General features: G+C 43.3%; 1 protein-coding gene, 1 long non-coding RNA gene, 2 other non-coding genes and 1 pseudogene across 5 annotated transcripts in view; 4 read left to right on the top strand and 1 right to left on the bottom strand.

The window, feature by feature from the left end:
• TEX14 (testis expressed 14, intercellular bridge forming factor) overlaps positions 1-22,188 on the top strand; it is a 114,394-nt gene that overhangs the window by 29,022 nt on the left and 63,184 nt on the right. The gene's annotated exons all lie outside the window — the stretch shown is intronic.
• LOC112655589 (uncharacterized) overlaps positions 1-22,188 on the bottom strand; it is a 32,598-nt gene that overhangs the window by 10,260 nt on the left and 150 nt on the right. The window lies entirely within an intron of this gene.
• LOC112655707 (small nucleolar RNA U3) lies at positions 2,487-2,701 on the top strand. The gene has a single exon (XR_003133844.1). It is a non-coding gene; the product is annotated as a small nucleolar RNA U3 (small nucleolar RNA).
• Positions 7,571-7,785, top strand: LOC112655706 (small nucleolar RNA U3). Its single transcript, XR_003133843.1, has one exon. It is a non-coding gene; the product is annotated as a small nucleolar RNA U3 (small nucleolar RNA).
• On the top strand, positions 14,401-14,575 carry LOC112655709 (small nucleolar RNA U3; annotated as a pseudogene).

Raw genomic sequence — 22,188 nt, 5'->3', positions numbered from 1 at the left:
TTGAGGGCCTCAAAATGACTTAAATACTATGGAATCTGCCTGAGATGCCTCTCCAGGGAGGGAAAAGGTAAGGTAATCAAAAGAGTGTACTTGAGGGCAGTAAAAAGGGAAGAAATGTTTCTTGATTGTATCTACTTGGTTCAGCCCATTCAGAAGACCAGTTATATAAATTATATGAATTCTAAAACTAAAGGTGGGTTCCTGAGTTCCAGAGCCTCAACCCAGACTTTATTCATTTTTTTATTACATATATATTAATTGAGTCTTGGGGTTGGGACACCAAGAACAGATGTGTCCTTGCCTTCCAGGAGAGTAATCCAGCAGAAGCAGCAGACATGAGTTAGTAATTAAAGTACTGAGAAGGGTGGGAGGCAAAGAAGTACAGCAGGTACATCTCAGCCTCCTTGTCTGGGGAGTAATCAAGGGAAACCTGTTAGAGGAAGGTATATTTAGGTCAGGACCTTAACAAAGAAAAAGTTGAGTTGGGGGCGCCTGGCTGATTTACTCGGTGTAGCATGTGACTCAGGGTTGTGAGTTTGAGCCCCACATTGGGTGTAGAGATTACTTAATAAAATATTGAAAAAACAAAAACAGGATGTGCTGGAGTGATAGAATTACATGCATTTGGAGAGTCTGTCTACATGCACAGTATGGCATGGATATTGAGGAGTTCCTAGAAACGTTGGAGGAATGGAGAATGGAAAAGTGTTAAGAATCCAGACCACAGCCAGGCTCTTGGGTAAAAGTGATTGGAAGGCACTTTATTATTTTTTTTAATTTTTTAAAGATTTACTTATTTATTTATTCAGAGAGAGAGAGAGAGAGAGGCAGAGACACAGGCAGAGGGAGAAGCAGGCTCCATGCAGGGAGCCCAACGTTGGGACTGGATCCCGGGTCTCCAGGCGGCGCTAAACCGCTGTGCCACCGGGGCTGCCCTGGAAGGCACTTTATAACTTCAAGATATTAGGAGCTGCTCTGACACCAGGGGATGTGTCTCAGACCTGGGCAGATTGCCCAAACACTGTCTCTTTTTCTTTCTTCCTTTTTTTTTTTCCTCTTAAGATTTTATTTATTTCACAGAAAACACAAGCGGCGGGGGGAGGGGAGGGCAGGAGAGGGAGAAGCAGGCTCCTCGCTGAGCAGGTAGCCTGATGCAGGGCTGGATCCCAGTAACCTGGGTTAATGACCTGACCTGAATCCCAGGACCCTGCGTTAATGACATGAGCTGAAGGCAGACGCTTAACCAACTGAGCCACCAAAGCTCCCCAAACGCTGTCCCTTTCTGATGGAATTTAAGTACAGAACATTTGACTGTCTCTGAGGAGATTGCATTAGAAGTGGTTAGATGAGATGAACCTGATGGTTGTATTAACACTGAAAAATGTGTTTGATTCAGAAAACCACATGCATGTTTCTTTAAGGAGAAACCGGGATTAACTTTGCTACAGGTAAATAAGTAGACTGCTTCTGAGATGTACAAGCCAGGAAGGTGAAACATTCAGGACTGAACTTTGAGTGATGATATATTTATTTAGTGCTTTATTAGAGAACTTAATTTGGAGACTAGACCTCCTGACACTTTGGCTTACCAAAAAGAATTTGGACTTGGGATGTCTGGGTGGCTCAGCAGTTGAGCATCTACCTTCTGCTCAGGGTGTGATCCCAGGGCCTGGGGGGATTGAGTCCCACATCGGGCTCCCTGCAGGGAGCCTGCTTCTCCCTCTGCCTGTGTCTCTGCCTCTCTGTGTGTCTCTCATGAATAAATAAATAAATAATCTTAAAAAAAAAAAAAGAATCTGGACTTGATTTAGTACCAGGCATACCTAGGTTCCAACAGTGGTTTCCCCAGCTGTGTGATGTTATAGCCTGCATCTGTGAGAATGAGGAAGTAATGATACCCTTCTTCAGTTGCTTAGAGGATTAAATGAAACGGAGTAAAATGCCTGCCATCAAGTGCATATTCAATAAATCATCACGGCTATGATGATTGTTATGTGGTATTAGAAGAATACCACTTGTTACCTATCTGTCTCTTCTCTGCCTCCACCTCCCGCCTCTCTTTTAAGACAAAGGAAACTTGGTCTCTTCAAGTCAGCGGACTTCTGTAGCAAGCCAGAAGCAGTCCAACGCTGACCAGTGGCGTGAACAGCGTTTTCTTAGCCTGTAGTGGGGCGGCGCAACCCCACCGGGACCCAAGTGTTGCCTGCTGCGGTGGGCGGGGCAATACAGGTCCCTTCGAGTTGGAGTCAGGCATGCAGCGTGTGATTGGCTGCTAGGAAGCCGCATGTTAATAATGCTTGTTCATGATTTATGTATCGCTGGAAGAGTTACAGGCGAAAAATGTTTTAAATTTTGCCATTTGACCGAATTGTTGTGAAATATAAAATAAAATGTATATGAATAGGCAGATGAATTGATAAAAATTTCGCCATGAGTACAAAGTGTATGGCTGCCCTAGACCTTTCAGAGGTATCAAGGACGAGATTAAGACTATACTTTCAGGGATCATTTCTATAGTTTGTTACTAGAGAAGTTTCTCTGAATGTGTAGGGTACCCGAAACCACGAGGAGGAGGTGTAGTATCCCTTCCTGAGCGTGAAACTGGCTTTGGGCATCACTTTGTTGTTGCCCATTGTTCTTGATGATCGTTCTTTTTTCTCCTTCGGGGGGAATTAGAGGGAAGGGATACCGTCTGAGTGGTTTCTTGAGTGATCTGAGTTAAGATTAGACGTGTTAGTTAGGCTCATGCGTCTCTTATTTCTTTCCCTGGGGAGGTAGTGTTTTCTCTTACACCTTTATTTTTGGAAGTTTCTCTAGTAGCTTTCACCTGCCATGAGGTAATTGGTTGAAATCTCTGGGTGGCTCGACATGAATGAATAAATAAATCTTCAAAAAGAAAAATTAGGGATCCCTGGGAGGTGTAGCGGTCGGCGCCTTTGGCCCAGGGCGTGATCCTGGAGATCCGGGATCGAATCCCACATCAGGCTCCCGTTGCATGGAGCCTGCTTCTCCCTCTGCCTGTGTCTCTGCCTCTCTCTCTCTCTCTCTCTCTCTCTGCCTAGCATAAATAAATAAATAAATCTTAAAAAAAAAAAAAGTACAATTAACATTCAGTCGGTTAAGCACAGGACTCTTGATTTTTTGCTGGGGTGTGAGACCAGAGTGCCATTGCTCCAGTCCTAAGCCGAGTTAGCCTCTCACTGTTTTGTGGATGCTGGCACAAGATTATAGATTCCTGGGTCAGAGATAAAGGACAGTTTATTATTCCCAGCAATAGCAGTAGCTAAAGTATTGTAATTTTTGCACTGGAGCCCCAGTTCCCAGATGGTGATGCAAAGAAAGCCGAGTGATGCCTGCATACAAGTGCGCTGCGTGACAGAAGAGGGGCTTCAGAAACCCAAGTGCAGGGAAACTGTGTCTTTTTTAATGGGCATACACCTGCCTGACATTTTCCCGAGAGGGAGACATATTCTTTATTATATTGAATAGAAAACAAACCTGCTCTTTGCTCTGGAGGGAGACACTGTCTCTAGCTCTCAAGTCTGTTTATGATACAAACATGCTTGAAAAGATGCTCTGGGCTGATGTGCAGAAATGTGAGATCTATGGAGAATTGCCTCTCAAAAATGACATGGATTGAATTATTTAAAGTTTGAAAGGGTGGAGGGTACCTAGCTGGCTCAGTCAGAAGAGCATATGACTTACAATCTCAGGGTCATGAGTTTGAGCCCCATGTTGGGTGTGGAAATTACTTTTAAAAAAATTACCAGGAAAGAACCCTTCCTGGGACACCTGGCTGGTCAGCTGGAGGAGTAGGCAACTCTTGATTGTGAGTTTGAGCCCCGTGTGAGTATAGAGATTACTTTTTTTTTTTTTTTTTTAGATTACTTAAATAAAATCTAAAAAAAAAAAAGTTTGAGAGGGAACCTGGCTACAGCTTGGGAAATGAATTGGAGAAGGGCATTGGTGAGTGAAGGCTAAGTTCTGTCCAGCTGAAAGATGATCACTTGACCAGCCAGGAAGATAGTAGAGGTGAAGGTGGAGGAATTTGAGAGGTGTGTGGGAGATAAATCATCAGACTTATGACAGGTTGGTGTGAAGGAAGGTGTCAGAGATGACCCTTGTTTTCTGGTTTGTGCTCCTGGACAGGTGGACAGTGGTACCATCACTGAGGTAGGAAACCGGGAGAAGCCTAGTTTTAGGGAGCAGGCAAGAGTAGCTTGGACATGTTGAGTTAAAGTGGTTTTGAGATATTCAATTCAAGATACCAGTCAACTAGGGGCAGCCTGTGTGGCTCAGCGGTTTAGCACCAGCCTTTGGCCCGGGGCGTGATCCTGGAGACCCCGGATCGAGTCCCATGTCGGGCTCCCTGCATGGATCCTGTTCCTTCCTCTGCCTGTGTCTCTGCCTCTCTCTCTCATAAATAAATAAATCTTAAAAAAAAAAAAAAAAAAAAAGATACCAGTCAACTAGATGTAAGGTAGGCATATTTGTAGCTGAGGTCTGGCATCTGTTATGTGCTGCAAGCTAGCATCAGACATTGGATTGAAACCTGGTTTGGCATTGTCTCTGATCAAAGAAGTGTAAGTTCTCTATGCCTCCATTTCTTTGTAAAACAGGAATAATAATAACCTCCCTCATAGAAGTGTTATGAATATTGAATAAGGTCATTTGAGATATCCAAACTAGAAGGGACTTTTTTTAAAAAAAGATTTTATTTATTTATTCATGAGAGACACAGAGATTGAGAGGCAGAGACACAGGCAGAGGGAGAAGCAGGTTCCATGCCAGGAGCCAGATGTGGGATTCCATCCAGGACTCCAGGATCACGCCCTGGGCTGAAGGCAGATGCTTAACCGCTGAGCCACTCAGGCGTCCCTAGAAGGGACTTTCAAAGCAGATTATTTAGTCCAATTCCTTATTTCAGTATTTTATAATTAAGGATCATGTTTCTCTCCCCTCCCCCTTACCCCATTCTCTTTTTGCTGATCAGAAGTAGGGTGTTTCTATGTGTGTGTACATCACATGGGTGTGAGATATGCAGGGCGAAGTCTCAGGTTCCTTCAGGGAGGCCTAGCTTGTCACTTAATACCCAGTTGGTGACTTGCTCCTTTAGTAATCTTTTTTTTTTGTTTGTTTGTTTGTTTTTTTTTTCCTTTAGTAATCTTGAGGACAGGAGTTTTGATTTTCTTTTTGGTCTGCTGAATGCTGTTCATTGGGCAAATACATGGCTGTTGTCTGTCAAGAAATGGCCAGAGGGCTTTCCAGTCAGGATACAGGCTATATTCTTAGCCTTTTCCTCTTCATAGCACCTCTGATTGCTAAGCCGACTCAAAACAATAAGTAGTTCATCACCAGCCATCTTTTCTCAGGAATGGCAGCCCTATGATTTGACGCCTTAGCCTTTGTAAGAAATGCCTAAATGATGTCTCTTGGCTCCTCAGTCCATACACTTCAGATTCCCTTTTCTCCCTTTGCAACTTCTGCACCACTCTCCCTCCCCCCCACCAGCCGCCACCAGTACATCTACTGCCTATTTCTTTCCTTATGGGTTTACTTTAGTCAGGTCAGTTTATTAAGTTTTACCTAGTTCTAGACTTAGGCAAAACACAAAGAGCCTTTTCTGTAGGTTACATGGAAGGAGATAAGGACTTAGAAGATACAGAAAGGTGTAATGTCAGTGCTCAAGATGGCAGGACACAGCCTTGTGGCCTTGTGGCCTTGTGGCCTTGTGGAGTGAGCTACTTAACATTCTGAGTTTTCATTTCCTTAAACTCTTAGGGTTAGTTAGTTCCAAGATTAAATGGGATGATCTATGTAAAGGGTTTAGTAGAAGGCCTGGAACATATTAAAGTACTGGAGAAATAATAGGGATTTTGGTTTTATTTCTGTTTTTTTGTTTTGCCTCTCTTTTAATGAACAAGAGAAATCACATTTAAGTCCCGAGTATTTTGGGGGGTTAGGGTAGAAGTGCACAGCTGGTCAGACTCACCTGGCAAGTTATTAAAAAAAATAATAATATAAGACTTATTTAGATTGAATTTTATTTAATACAGAGCAGCACTGAGAAGAAAACTAAAAAAATCCTGATCTTTGTCTAGATAGGCCTCATGATATTTAAAATAAAGGTGATGGGCAGCCCCGGTGGTGTAGCGGTTTAATGCCACCTGCAGCCCAGGATGTGATCCTGGAGACCTGGGATCAGGTCCCACATCCGGCTCCTTGCATGGAGCCTGCTTCTCCCTCTGCCTGTGTCTCTGCCTCTGAGTGTGTGTGTGTTTCTCATGAATAAATAAATAAATCTTTAAAAAAATAATAATATAAAGGTGATACAATTTAAGATTTAAAAATTACAAACAATACGAAAATATACATGATTACCTATTAAAGCAGACCCCCCCAACCCTACAGTTGTTACTTTTTCCAATTAAAAAGAGTAAGTGGGGGTGCCTTAGTGGCTCAGTAGTTAAGCATCTGCCTTCAGGGGGAGTCATGATCTAAGGGTCTTGGGGTTCCCTGCTCAATGGGGAGTCTGCTTCTACCTCTCCCTCTGCTCCTCCCCCTGCTTGTGTGCACGCTTCAAATAAAATCCTTTTTAAAAAATGCAGGGGAAAATCGTTTTTCTTTTTTTTTTTTTTATCTTATTAATTTGGGAAAGCTGAGAGCATGAGTGGAGGACAGAGAGAAGCAGACGCCTGGTGGAGCAGGGAGCCAGATGTGGGACTGGATCCTGGAAGTGCGGGATCATGACCTAAGCCAAACACAGACCCCTAAACAACTGAGCCACCCAGGCGCCCCAAAAATCGTTTTTCAAAATAAAACGTCCACATTTCCCCGTTTAAGACTGGCCTGGATGGGATTCCTGGGTGGCTCAGAGGTTGAGCATCTGCCTTTGGCTCAGGGCCTGATTGAGGTTCTCGGGATCGAGTACGGCATCGGGCTCCCTGCGAAGAGCCTGCTTCTCCTTCTGCCGGTCTCTCTGCCTCTCTGTGTCTCTCAGGAGTAAATAAATAAAATCTTAAAAAAAAAAAAAAAAAGACTGGCCTGGATACATTGTTTTGAAAAGCCACCCAGGTGAATCCAATATGTGTCCCTTAGGTTCCCACACAAGTAAGTAACCAGCAGCCGGTCTCAAAGTAAGTGTTAAATTAGCTTTCGAAATTCAGAATCTTAGAGGTTTAAAAAAAAACCTCAAAAAAAAAACTAAAAAAAAAAAAAAAAAAAACTCCACCCTTAGATGGGGCGTATAATACAAGAGATGCGGGCACTAGTTGGCGCCCCTCTGCGCACCGTTACACCGTTACACTAGTCCGGAAGTGTTAGAACGACAAGAGCTTCTGATTGGCTGTCGGTCCTTAACAGGCTAATTAAGAACTAGAAGACTTAATTTCTAAAAGACAAAGACTCTTAAGAGTACCCATAATGTTTTAAAAGGTGGTGTATAAAATAGCACTTTGAAAATATGTTTATGTGACATTTCTGAAAGGGGAAGAACATGGGGGGGGGATGTCGCCACTAGCAAAAAGTGTGTGGCTGCTACAGGCCTAACGGAGGCTCGAAAATCGAGGTCAAGACTATACTTTCAGGGATCATTTCTATAGTTTGCTACTAGAGAAGTTTCTCTGAACGTGTAGGGTACCAGAAACCACGAGGACGAGGTGCAGCGTTCCTTCCTGAGCGTGAAACTGGCTTTGGGCGTCACTTTGGTGTCTGCCTTTTGTCCTTGATGATCGTTCTTTTTTCTCCTTTGGAGGAACAAGAAGGAAGGGATGCCATCTGAGTGGCTTCTATATGTCTACGTTCCTAAAGATAGATTGCTGTGGGGATTATTACTGTGTTGTGTGGGTCTTTATTTACTATGCTTTTTTAAAAAATATTTTTAAAGCTCTGTATTTACTTGTTGGTAGAGATAATACAGGTATAGGGAGGAACTGATTCCATGCGGAAAATCTGACATAGGGACTCAATCCTGGGCTGCAGGCGGCGCTAAACCACTGCCCCACAGGGCCTACCCTACTACACCTTTTTAAAAGAAGTTTTGGCTGCTATTTTAGTGCTCTTACTTTTTTTTTCTTTAACCTTTTTCTTTGCACCGGGAGCCCGACGCGGGATTCGATTCCCGGTCTCCAGGATCGCGCCCTGGGTCAAAGGCAGGCGCCAAACCGCTGCGCCACCCAGGGATCCCCAGTGTTCTTATTTTGTCGGGTCTTTGACGGTGTATAAAAGCAGATCTGTATCGGCGGTCTATTCATTTGGGTTGGGGAGAAATATTTCAGTTCAATGCGGAAGTGTTTGGTCTGTTTGGGCGCCTTTAAAGTTTTGTCATTTTTTTCCCCCAATACACGTAAGCCACTTTATTTTATAGATTTTCTTCTCTGTATTTAACTCAGGGAAGGGAATATAGCACACTTTACATTTAGTTTTATAGAATGTTAAATAACTGGAAGTCATAACACTCGGATAGAGAACTGGAGATAGGTGTTGTGTTTTGTTTTTGTTACTCTAAAGCTAATTACTAAAAGAATGGCTTGATGTGCTCTGTGGTGGCAATTAGATTGGGTCAGGGGTTGAAGTGTCAAAATGTGAGGCCTGGTTAGGCACCAACTGCTTTAATCTAGGTAGGAGGAAGGTGGTGGTGATGATGGAGAAAGAGAAGTTGATTAGATCTGAAAGATAATATTGGCAGGACTTGGGGGATTGATTCAATACAGGTATGAGTGAGAGCGGCTATCTGAAGGCTAATTGTCAGATTTTATGACTTGAGCAAATGGTTCCCTTTGTTAAAATGGGGAGAATGGAGGAGTAACTGAATTAGGTAGGGCAATAGGGTGGGAAGTGATGGTAGAGTTCAGTTTAGGGCAGATTTAGGAAAGATTTCAGAACTTTAATGGATGAATGGCAAAAGGAGTTGCAATTCCCAAAGCAGACTGAGAAGCAGCAGCCAGACAGGTACGAGGGAAACCAGAGGAATGTGCTTGATCAAAGCCAAGGAAGGAAAGTGGGACGGAGAGATGTATAAAAAGCATATGAGAGATTAAGATGCAGATAGGTATCCACAGCATTTAGTGATGACTTTATTGGTCTTTTTTTTTTTTTTTTAAATAATTCTCCTTTTTTTTTTTATTTATTTATGATAGTCACAGAGAGAGAGAGAGAGGCAGAGACACAGGCAGAGGGAGAAGCAGGCTCCATGCACCAGGAGCCTGATGTGGGATTCGATCCCGGGTCTCCAGGATCGCGCCCTGGGCCAAAGGCAGGCGCCAAACCACTGCGCCACCCAGGGATCCCTATTGGTCTTTTTAAAATTTTTATTTTATTTATTTATTTGAGAGAACGAGTGAGCACAAGAAGGGGGAGTTGCAGAGGGACAAGGAGAATCAGGCTCCCCACCGAGCAGGGAGCCCAATGTGGGGCCTCATCCCAGGCCCCCCGGGACCCTGGGACCACAACCCGAGCCAAAGGCAAACGCCCAACCGATGCAGCCACCCACGCAGCCCCAACTTTATTGGTCTTGTGGTAGAGACAGAAACTGGTTTGGGTTGGGCTGATCAATGAAAGGATATGAGGGCTTGCCACTGGGTGGAAAGAGCTCCCAGAAGATCAAGCTGTCATGAACAATAGAGTCAGATATTCATTTGAGGAGTTGGGGGAGGGAGTGAGGGTGTGGGATGTAGATAGGAAGATGGGAGAATTAAAGATAGGAGAACAAGTCTGAGTGCAGATGGAAGGACTGGGTAGAGCAGAGGAAATTGGGATTTAGCAGAGAGCAGCACCAGGGGCAGGTCTTTGAGTCTGCCAGAGTTGATGTAGAGTGCAGATGCAGACAGTTCATCCATGTAATGAGACCATAGTGAGGGTTTTTCAACTGATAGCTTCTAGTTCTGTGCCAAGTGTGAGGCAAAATCATTGCTGACGGAGGCTGGTGAGGAAAGGTAGGAGAGATGAGAATAAAGAAGGAAAGAGCGGTGCCACTATGGCTAAGTTGGTAGAGCATACGTCCGTCAATCTCAAGGTTGTGAGTCTAGAGATTATTTAAAAATAATTTTAAAAAGGGTGCCTGGCTGGCTCAGTCGGAAAAGCATGTGGCTCTTGATCTTGGGATTGTGAGTTGAATGCCCACAGTGGATGTAGAGATTGCTTAAATAAATAAAAGCTAAAAGAAAATAAATTGAGAAGGAAAGAAGAAAGTCACCCCTTGAAAGTGTGCCCTCTTTTCCTTTCCTGCTGTTGAAGCCTTGAGATTACTTCCTGGTCTTGGAAGTACCTCCCCAGATCACAGTTAATTTCTCTTTCTTCTACTCTAGCTACCACGTACCATGTATTTCTTCCTTGATTTTCTCCTTTTGGATCTACATTGCCCAGGTTTTCACTTTGAGACCTAAATTAGTTTTTGGTCATCTTTAAAGGTTGGGGGCTGTAAGGTAAGTGTATGCTCTGGAGTTGACTCATTGGTTTGCTATTTACTAGCTGTGGGTTCTGGGGACATTTCTTAACTAAGTCTGTCCCTCTAACATAGGTAGATGTAGTAAGAATAACATCAACAGGGATCCCTGGGTGGCTCAGCGGTTTAGCGCCTGCCTTTGGCCCAGGGCACAATCCTGGAGTCCCGGGATCGAGTCCCACCTCAGGCTCCCGGCATGGAGCCTGCTTCTCCCTCCTCCTGTCTCTGCCCCCCCTCCATGTCTATCATAAATAATAAATAAATCTTTAAAAAAAAAAAGAATAGCATCAACACATGGGATTATTGCAAGGGTTAAATTAGATAAAACAAGAAGAGTGGTTGAATGCTCCCTTTCCCTATTCTGAAAAAGCCCTTCCCTTAGATGTGAAATCCCTGTTTCTTCTTCAGTCTTCTGTTAGCAGCACTGTCCACCGAGTTGTTCCAGGCACAAACCAACTTAACACCTTTGAAACCTCTTTCCGTCACCCACCCTCAGCAAGTCCATCAGTGTGACCTATTGACTCGACTTCCAGAATAACCCAATTTCTCCTTCTTCCTTGCTACATATACCCAATGCAAGCCACCATAATCTCTCCCACAGACACCTAAGGCAGTGGCCTCAAAACTGGTTTCCATAGCTTTAAACCTCTCAGTGGCTTCCCTTCACACTTAAAATCCAGACTCCTTTGCCCTCATCCTTGCTTAGAAAACTCGCAGATATCTGGCCCCTGTCTATACCTCCCTTCTTCCTCAGACCCTTATACTCTCCAGCTATCTCCAAGTTGCCAGAACATACTACTTTGTTCCCTGCTTTAAGTATTTGCATTAGGTTTTTTTTTTTTTTTTTAGATTTTTAATTTATTCATAGAGACAGAGGCAGAGACACAGGCAGAGGGAGTAGCAGGCTCCAAGCAGGGAGCCGGACGTGGGACTCGATCCCGGGTCTCCAGGATCACACCCTGGGCTGCAGGCGGCGCTAAACCACTGCACCACTGGGGCTGCCCTTGCATTAGCTTTCTCTGTGTAAAATGTAATCTCAAAAGAGAGGCCTTCTTTGACCACCCAAATCTAAAGTAGCCATCAATCTCACTCTGTTTCAACATGTCCTTGGCATGCCTCATTATCTGGCTCTTAAGTATTTGTTGCTGTCATATTTCTCCCTCACTAGAATGTAAGCTCAGTGTGAGAGTGGGGACCTTTACTCACCTCATACCTCTGTATGCCCAGTACCTAGTACATAGCAAAGTGGGATAATAGCAAACATAGCAAAGTGGGATGAAGTAGGATAATGGTTAAGTAACCAACCAGCTCTGCTATCTAACTTTTTTTTTTTTTTAAGATTTTATTTGTTTATTCATGAGAGACACACACAGAGAGAGGCAGAGACATAGGCAGAGGGAGAAGCAAGCTCCATGCAGGAAGCCTGATGTGGGACTCGATCCCAGGACTCTGGGATCATGCCCTGAGCCAAAGGCAGATGCCCAACCACTGAGCCACCCAGGCGTCCCAATCTAACAGCTTTATGACCTTTGGCAAGTTACCTAATCTTTCTGTCTCTTAGTTTCTCCATCCATAAAACTGGGATGATTAACAATTGCACTTATCTAATTTAGAATAACATTTAGAATAACACCTGGTACCTGGCAAGCCCTCAATAAATAGTAAATATTGTTGAGTTGGCACTCAAGTTGTAGTTAGTACACAGGGATATGAGGGGTGCAAGAACATCTGGCTGTGAGGGGTCCCAAACAGACCCTGGTTCAGCCACTTGTCACTGACAAAACCCAAAGGCAGAGAAACAAGTGGTAGTAGAACAAGAAAGGAATTTAAGTGAGGCCAACACTGGGAAGACAGCAAACTAGTGTCTAAGACTTGTCTAAGATCTCCAAAATGCCCCCAATACTTCCAGGTTTATATAAGGAAAATGGAGGGCAAAGGTGGGTGGGTACATGCAGGTAGGCAGTGAAGGTTAAATGGATTATTGTTGTGGAATCAATCCTGGGTGGGGTCTTACTGGCTCAGGGCAATCCTTGTTGCTTGAGGAAGTAGTTTTGATTCCCAACAGGGTATATGTTTTTCTGCAGGGTCTTTTGCCTGAGTTAAGAGATAAACCGAAACAAAAAACCTAATTAAAAAGTTTCAGGTCACGGTGCCTGGGTGGCTCAGTGGTTGAGCGTCTGCCTTTGGCTCTGGTTGTGATCCTGGGGTCCTGGGATCGAGTCTCGCCATCGGGCTCCTCACAGGGAGCCTGCTTTTTTCCCTTTGCCTGTGTCTCTGCCTCTCTCTCTGTCTCTCATGAATAAATAAATAAAATCTACAAAAAAAAAAAAAAAGAGGGATCCCTGGGTGGCGCAGCGGTTTGGCGCCTGCCTTTGGCCCAGGGCGTGATCCTGGAGACCCGGGATCGAATCCCACGTCGGGCTCCCGTGCATGGAGCCTGCTTCTCCCTCTGCCTGTGTCTCTGCCTCTCTCTCCCTCTCTATCATAAATAAATAAAAATTAAAAAAAAAAAAAAAAAAAAGAACTTTGAGGTCATGGGTGCGTGGCTGGCTCAGTCAGAGCATGTGATTCTTGATCTCTAGGTTGTAAGTTTGAGCCTCATATTGGGTGGAGAGATTACTTAAAATCTTTAAAATCTTAGAAAAAAAAAGTTTGAGGTCAAAATGGAGGCAGGCAAAATCCTCTTTCAAAATAATGTCAACTTCACCGAACAACTAGTTTTATTTTAAAAACTTGAAAGATGGGCAGCCCCTGTGGCGCAGTGGTTTAGCGCCGCCTGCAGCCCGGGGCGTGATCCTGGAGACCCTGGATCGAGTCCCGCGTCGGGCTCTCTGCGTGGAGCCTGCTTCTCCCTCTGCCTGTGTCTCTGCTACTCTCTCTCTCTGCATCTCTATGAATGAATAAATAAATAAAGTCTTAAAAAAAAAAAAAAAACTTGAAAGGTGAGGTACCTGGCTGGCTCAGTCTGTAAAGCATGCAACTCTTAATCTCAGGGTTGCAAGTTTCAAGCCCCACATTGGCCATAGAGCTTTCAAAAATACACACACACACACACACACACACACACATACATACCTACTCAAAAAAATGTGAACAGGTATTGCAAAAGTATGGTAAGAATCCCAAAGGCTTTGTTTTCAGGCATTGGTTCTCAGCCACCCAGATCCTCTCCCTGCCATAGTCATGATGCCCTGTCCCTACCAGCATTTGAAAGCCAAACTCTTAGGACAGCCATTTCACACAACTGCTAATGTTTATTAATCACTTGAATCAGCTTGCTTCTCACTAGCAAAGGCCAAGGCCTGTCACTTCCTTTTGCTTTCAGGGGTGAGGCTGCTTTACTAGAACTGTGGAGGGAATGTCTCCTAGACTTTAAAGATGTAGGCTGCTGAGTGAAGTAAGTCAGTCGGAGAAGGACAAACATTATATGTTCTCATTCATTTGGGGAATATAAATAATAGTGAAAGGGAATATAAGGGAAGGGAGAAGAAATGTGTGGGAAATATCAGAAAGGGAGACAGAACGTAAAGACTGCTAACTCTGGGAAACGAACTAGGGGTGGTGGAAGGGGAGGAGGGCGGGGGGTGGGGGTGAATGGGTGACGGGCACTGGGGGTTATTCTGTATGTTAGTAAATTGAACACCAATAAAAAATAAATTAAAAAAAAATAAATTACATTCAGTATTGTTTGAAAAAATAAATCTAATGAGATTAAAAAAAAATAAAGATGTAGGCTATGATTGGCTGTCATTCAGTATTATGTTAATTGAGCATGACTATAAATTTTTTTAAAATCTTGAATTTCCACTTAAAACACTATAATGTGTTTTTAAGTGATAGTATTTGAAAGATTGTATTATAAAACCTCTCTCTTTTTCCAGTAGAATCAGAAATAGGGCAACTATCTTGCCATTCATTAGTAAAGACTCTGGCTGCCAACGGAAGCTGCAAGTTCAAAGTAGACTATACTTTCAGGGATCATGTCTATATAGTTTATTACTAGAGAAGTATCTCTGAATGTGTTGAGTACCCAAAACCATGAGGAAGAGAAGCTAGCTGCTCATTTCCCCTTGATGAGAGTTCTTTTCCTCTTTGGGGGATTAAGGGACAAGAGAGACACACTGTCTGAGGGGCTTGTGTTTTCCCTTGGTTTAATTGAAGGCATTTTATTAACCTTGCTCTGTAAGTAGCTCTGCCTGCCTCTTTCTCTCTGTGTCTCTCATGAATAAATAACATCTTTTTAAAAATAGTTGTTCCTGGGCAGCCCCGGTGGTGCAGTGGTTTAGCGCTGCCTGCAGCCCAGGGCGTGATCCTGGAGACCCTGGATCGAGTCCCACATCAGGCTCTCTGTATGATGCCTGCTTCTCCTTCTGCCTGTGTCTCTGCCTCTCTCTCTGTCTCTATGAATAAATAAAAAATATTTTTAAAAAATAGTTGTTCCTTTTTTCTTTTGGCATGTGAAGCTTTTTCTTTTCTTTTTTCTTTTCTTTTCAAGATTTCATTTATTTATTCGTGAGACACACAGATAGAAAGAGGCAGAGACACAAGCAGGCTCCCTGTGGGGAGCTGGATGCCGGACACGATCCCGGAACCCCGGGATCACAACCTGAGCCAAAGGTGGATGCTCAACCACTGAGCCACCCAGGGTGTCCCTCTTCTTTTCTTCAAGGAACTCCCTGTGTCTTGTTTGGGCCTTTTTTTTTTTTTTTTTTTTAAGATTTTATTTATTTATTGGCACAGAGAGAGGGGCAGAGACACAGGCAGAGGGAAAAGGCGCCATGCAGAGAGCCTGATGTGGGACTCGATCCAGGGTCTCCAGGATCACACTCCAGGCTGCAGGTGGCACCAAACCGCCGTGCCACCGGGACTGCCCTTGTTTGGGCCTTCTTCAGTTTATCTTGAGCAATGGGATATAATCTTGAGTTGCTTTTTTTTTTTTTTTTTTTTTTTTTTAAAGGAGGGTAGGGAGAGAATCTTAAGTGGACTCCACATGAGGGGCTCTATCTCAAGACCTGAGCTGAAATCAAGGGTTGGTTTGCTTAACCAACTGGGCCTCAGGCACCCCAGAGTTTTGTTTTGTTTTTATTCATTTGAGAGAGCACAAGCAGGGGGAGAGAATGAGGGAGATGGAGAAGCAGGCTCCCTGCTAGGCTGGATCCCAGGACCTGGAGATCATCACCTGTGCAGAAGGCAGACCCTTAACCATATAAGCCACCCAGGTGCTCCCAGCATTGTTGTTTTTCTGTTATTGAATGAATGAAAGAAGGGAGGGATGAGAATTAAAGATGTCTTCCTCCTGACAGTATTTCCATTCCTTTTCCATCTTTATTTTTATACTTTCCACAGAATGCCCAGATGAATCTGAGTATAATCACATACCCACTTAAGTAATTTGGTTATTTCCAGGTAAAATGATTTACAACCAATCTCAGCATTATTGCACTGGACTTTGTCCACAGATCCAGGGTTCTCATGCTTACAGACCCTATGGGAGAGAGCTGAAAGCTTTGGTGCAGCACCTCCACTGTTAACAGCTATGAAAGGACCCAGGAGTACCTACTGCCTTTAGAGATGAAAAAGGTATCCACAGTCCCTGGGAGCTCAAAGTCTTGGGCTCAAAGTCTGAAAAATCTCTCCTTTAAGAAACAGACTTCTGGCAGGAGCTGCAAAGTTGGCAAATCTAGTTTCAGACTACCTGGAGTTAAAATGGACACCTTGGGCAGCCCAGGTGGCTCAGCGGTTTAGTGCCGCCTTCAGCCCAGGGTGTGATCCTGGAGACCTGGAATCGAGTCCCACGTGGGGCTTCCTGCATGGAGCCTGCTTCTCCCTCTGCCTGTGTCTCTGTCTCTCTCTCTCTGTGTCTCTAATGAATAAATAAATAAAATCTTAAAATAAATAAAATATCCTAAAAAAATAAAATGGACACTTTTTTAGTTTTATGTAAATCAATGAACTCTTGCCATTCTAATAATTCTTTAGAACACTTTCATTTTTTTAGTATCAAATTTATAATCTCTTTGTTTTGATATTTTATTGAAGCCATTTCTCTACTCTTCTGCTCCAAGCTGAACCTCTCTTTCCAAAACAACTTGAGCTCATGATTTTCTCTTAGCCACCATTTTGGGAATTCCCTTAGCTTGGGTTGCAACTCGTCTTTTCTAGATTCCACTCCTCTTAGTCCATTCTTACATTTTACTGAAACAAAGAAAAAGGGTGCACTGAAGGTAATTACTTTGAAATATGAAAAAAAAAATGAAAATCTGAAGTGTTTTCCCCCCCATCCTCATACCTGCTTGGTAATTTGGAAGGCACAAAATTCTAGGTTGAAATAAATTTTCCCGGGATCCCTGGGTGGCGCAGCGGTTTGGCGCCTGCCTTTGGCCCAGGGCGCGATCCTGAAGACCCAGGATCGAATCCCACGTCGGGCTCCCGTTGCATGGAGCCTGCTTCTCCCTCTGCCTGTGTCTCTGCGCCTCTCTCTCTCTCTCTCTGTGTGACTATCATAAATAAATAAAAATTAAAAAAAAAATGAAATAAATTTCCCCCAGGATTTGAAGCTATCCTATCATTGTTGTATTTTAGCTTTAATCTTGTTATTGAGAACCCTGATGCTATTAGGATTGTTGATTTTTCTATGTGAAGTGGTCTTCTTCTCACTCTGGAGAATTTAATGTTCTTCTCTTTATCCCTGGTCTTCTGAAATGTCACGGGATTACTTCAGCATAAATCTGTTTACCTCTATTGTGATGTGTACTAGTGGGGTCTTTGAACTTGGACACTCATGCTGTTTTTTTTAAAGATTTATCTATTCATGAGAGACATAGAGAGAGGCAGAGACATAGGCAGAGAGAGAAGCAGGCTCCCTGTGGGGACCCTGATGCAGGACTCAATCTCATGACCTGAGCCAAAGCCAGAAGACGCTCAACCACTGAGCCACCCAGGCATACCAGGACACTCATGTTTCTAAGTCCTTGAAAATTTCATAAAATTTTTTTTATTGCCAAAACTTTAGGCAGTGTATTCTATAGTTTAACTGATCATTTTATTGCTTATTGCTTTGCACCACTCTTTGTTTCATGGGAAAAAAAATTCTCATGTTACTACCTTGTAAGCTTCCTCACTTTAAGCACTGAATTAGGATATCTTTTTAAATGTATTTATTTTAATTCCAGTTAGCATACATTGTCATATTAGTTTCAGTAGTACAGTACAGTACTGATACGGAGAACTCCATTCACTCCTGTGCTCATCACAAGTGCACTCTTTAATCCCCATCTCCTATTTCACCATTCCCCCCTCCACCTCCCTTCTGGTGATCATCAGTGTGTTCTCTATAGTTAAGAGTCTGTTTCTTTGTCTCTTTTTTTTTCCCCTTTGTAGTTTTTTTATTTATTCATGAAAGAGAGAGAGGTAGAGACATAGAGGCAGAGGGAGAAGCAGGCTCCCTGTGGGGAATCTGATGCAGGACTCAATCCCAGGACCCCTGGATCACGACCTGAGCTGAAGGCAGACGCTCAACTACTGAGCCGCCCAGGGTCCCAACTTGTTTTGTTTCCTAGGACCTGCATGTGAGTGAAATCATAGGGTATTAGTATTTTTCTGACTGGCTTATTTAGCTTAACATTATACTCCAAGTTGTTGTAAATGGCAAGATTTCCTTTTTTTTTTAATTAAATATTTTATTTACTTATTTGAGAGAGACGTCACAACCAGGGGGGAGGGGCAAAGGGAAAAGCAGACTCCCCACTGAGCAGGGAGCCTGACTCCGGACTTGATCCTAGGACCCTGGGATTATGACCAGAGCCAAAGGCAGACACTTAATCGACAGCCACAGGCATTCTAGATTTCATTCTTCTTTATGAATGAATAATATTTCATATATATATATATGCACACACCCCACATCTTCTTTATCCATTCATCAATCATTGGATACCTGGGCTGCTTCCATGTCTTGGCTATTGTAACTAATGCTGCAATAAACAGGGGTGCATGTATCCCTTTTAATTAGTGTTTTTGTATTCTTTTTTTTTTAAGTATTTATTTATTCATTCATGAGCCACAGAGAGAGAGACAAGACACAGGCTGAGGGAGAAGCAGGCTCCATGCAGGGAGCCTGACATGGGACTCAATCCTCTGGGCTGAAGGCGGCGCTAAATCGCTGAGCCACCCAGGCTGCCCATGTTTTTGTATTCTTTAGGTAGATACCCAGTTGTGGGATTGCTGGGTTGTAGAGTAGCTCCTTTATAAACTTTTTGAGGAACTTCCGTACTATTTTCCAGAGTGGCTGCACCAGTTTGCATTAACACCAACAGTGCAGAAGGGTTCCTTCTCCACATCCTTTGCCAACACCTGTTGTTTCTTGTGTTGATTTTAGCCATTCTGACAGATGTGGCTAGTTTCATTATTAGTGTATAATGCTGCTGCTTCATTATATTCTGTACATCAGTTCTGATGCCAGCGAGTAAAACCACTGTTTTCTCTTTTCAGTTTCACTTGTCAGTAGCCCAGCTCTGTTCTTAAAATTTGCATTATAACCCTTTTTTTCTTAAGATTTTATTTATTTGAGGGACACCTGGGTGGCTCAGCGGTTGAGCGTCTGCCTTTGGCTCAGGGTGTGATCCTGAAGTTCCGGGATCGAGTCTCACATCGGGCTGCCTGCATGGAGCCTGTTTCTCCCTCTGCCTGTGTCTCTGTCTCTCTGTCTCATGAATAAATAAAATCTTTAAAAATCTATTTTATTTATTTGAGAGGGAGAGCAAGAGCACAAAACAGGGGAAGGGGCAGAGGGAAAGGGACAGATTCCCCACTGAGCAGGGAGCCCAACATAGGGCTCCATCCCAGGATCCTGGGATCATGACCTGAGCTGAAGCAGACACTTAGCTGAGCCATCCAGGTGCCCCGGATTATCACTTTTCTAGTCTCACTGTTCCACCTGAGTTCAGGACTTTTAGAAGACACTGGAAACTCCTTTTGTCTCAGGAAATGTGTAGAACATGCTTCCTTTGAGTGACCTTTAAAATATATTTTTTCCCTTAAAATTTTTTTATTTTTTAAATGTGTTTTTAAAAAAATATTTATTTTTAGAGAAGGGGAGGGGCGGAGAGAGAATCTTAAGCAAATTCCCTGCTGATCTCATGACCCTGAGACCACGACTTGAGCCAAAACCAAGAGTCATTGCTTAGCTGACTGCATCCCTCACTTAAAAATGTTTTATTACAAAAGTAATATGAGGTTATTTTAACCAGAGGAATCAAAGATAAATAGATGGATAGATACAACTAATCTATCTTTACAAAATCTGCTTTACTATATACATTCTTACTTTTCCTTTTTAACAGTGCATCCTATTCATCTCTAGTCCAATTCCCGATGAACAGGGAGCCCCATGCCGAGCTCGATCCCAGGAACCTGAGATCATGACCTGAGCTAGAGACAGATGCTTAACCAACTGAGCCACCCAGGTGCCCCTACATAATGGGTTTTTAATATTCAAAGTAGGGTTTCTGGGTCCAGCTTTTCATAGATATTGCCATATCGCTTTCCAAAAGCATTATAACACTTCACAGTCCTAACTGCATTTAGGAAAGTGTCTGTTTTTCCACCTCTTCTCCAGCTCTGAGTGTTTTCTCATTTTTTATTGTTTTTCAAGCTTCAAAGCAAGTTTATGTTTTTCCACAATTTCAACTTAGGCACTATTTTATGTTGGTTTATTGAATATTGCAGAGTAGGGTGAAATACCCATCCTTCCTAAACACACATTATTTGTTTTACCCTCTCATTCCCTTTACATCCCATCATTCCACTTCCACAGCTATCTAGGTTTCCTGCTCTCAGAAATTAATACTTTATCTCCCCTTTGTGTTTAATGCTGTGGACAGCATTATTTAATTACTAAAGCCTTCTGCAATTCTGAGCAGCAAGACTGAGGAATTAGTATTAGAGGGAGACAGTGACAGTCTGTTGTAGTGCAGGGACTCTGGAGCCAGATTGTTGTGTGATCTCTGGCAAATTGCTTATCCTCTCTACACCTTGGTTTTTCTATCCATAAAACAGTGATAATAGTATCTTCCTCCTATTGTACTATACTGTTGTGAGGATTAAGTTAGAACAGTGCCTGGCACACGTCATTATCGATACCAGGTCTTGCTTCCTAAGAGACCTAGAGATTAGGTGATTGACTCATCTGAAGGCTCCAGGCTAAAAAGGGTTATTATTAGGACTTCCACACTTGAACCCTGATCTCTTTACTTTTTTTTTTTTTTTTTAAGATTTTATTTATTCATGAGATAGGCAGAGACACAGGCAGAGGGAGAAGCAGGCTCCATGCAGGGAGCCCGATGTGAGACTTGATCCCAGGACTCCAGGACCACGCTCTGCATCAAAGTCAGGTGCTAAACCGCTGAGCCACCCAGGGATCCCCTCTTTATGTTTAAGTCAGTTTTTGTACTATGTCACTTCTTGGGGGACTTATATTGATAACCTTTATATCAGTCACAATATGACTACCATGGGCTGCCCTGAAATAAGTATTTTTTGAATGAGTAAATTAATGAATAAATGTTTTCTACTAGGAAATCACCGAAAGGCTGTTATGTAAATTGTGGGGACAGGGTTTTTCAACCAATTTCTCTGCAGCCATCTGTATCTTCTAAATTACTGCTTATTGCCCCCCTAAGTGTTTCCTTAAGCCTTGGGAAGTCCTTAATTTTTTACTTTGTGAGCCCCAGGGATTAACCAGTCAACTTCCCTAAATGGTGTTCATGTCAAGAATGAATAATCTGCGATTTTACAAATTAGCTTGCTTCAGGTGTATGGAGGCAGGCAGAAGACAGGAGATTCATTCATTTAGTACCACGTGTTTGGGATATTGTGGGTATACAAGGTAATTTCATAGTCTCTGCCCTTCCGAGATTTAGTCTCATGCAAAGAGCAGGCATTAATCAAATAATCACAGAGAAGAGTATCTGGTTAAGGTAAGAGAAGGGTTCTCTGAGACAATGACACTTGGACAAATGTCAAAATGATGAAGTGGAAGTTAAGTTGGAGAAGGGATTGAGAGAGAATTCCTGGCCAAGGGAACAGCTTGTGCAAAGGCTCTGAGACAGAAGGGAATGTGGTGAGTAAAAGGGCTGGAAGTTCAGTATGGCTGAAGTGAGAGGGAATTTGGTGCAAAAGAAGGCTGGAGAGCTATCAGGTGTGTGGGTCACACCATGGACGTCCCGGTAAGCTATGGGGAGTGTTAGGTTTTTTTCCCAAATGAACGGGGGAGAGATGATAAAAACGGCAGGGCCAGGCAGTAGGCCCGAGAGTGCTTTAATGGGGAGCGCTCCCGGGCGAGGTTACGTGACTCGTGACTCGGAGGTGACTCGGAGAGGTGGCCGAGACGATGGGGGTGGTCCCTGGCTGGAAAGTCCCAGATGGAAAGTTTCGGTTTCCCATCTAGGCTTCGATTTACTGGAGATGACGTGCTGGTCATGGCTGCTTTGGCGGGAAGGTCAGCCATCTTGACCCAATTTGAGACGTCCGCCATTTTGGGGGCCCCTGTCTCTCAGCCAGCCCAACAGGGAGTTTTGTCTTTATCCCAAGAGCTGAGGGCTCCTGAAGCTTTAAGCAGAATTATGTATTCTGCTTATTTAAACATACTTATTAAATAATTCTTTGATTTGTTAAAAAAATCTGGTATTTAGATCACGGGATTAAGTTTAAAAACCAGGAGTGCTTTGTGAATCTAAGTCTTTGGCTTT

This window comes from Canis lupus, chromosome 9, assembly GCF_003254725.2.
Source record: "Canis lupus dingo isolate Sandy chromosome 9, ASM325472v2, whole genome shotgun sequence".
NCBI classification, from domain to species: Eukaryota; Metazoa; Chordata; class Mammalia; order Carnivora; family Canidae; genus Canis; species Canis lupus.
Note: the sequence above shows the minus strand (reverse complement) of the source record. Positions and strands in the feature narration are given on the sequence as shown.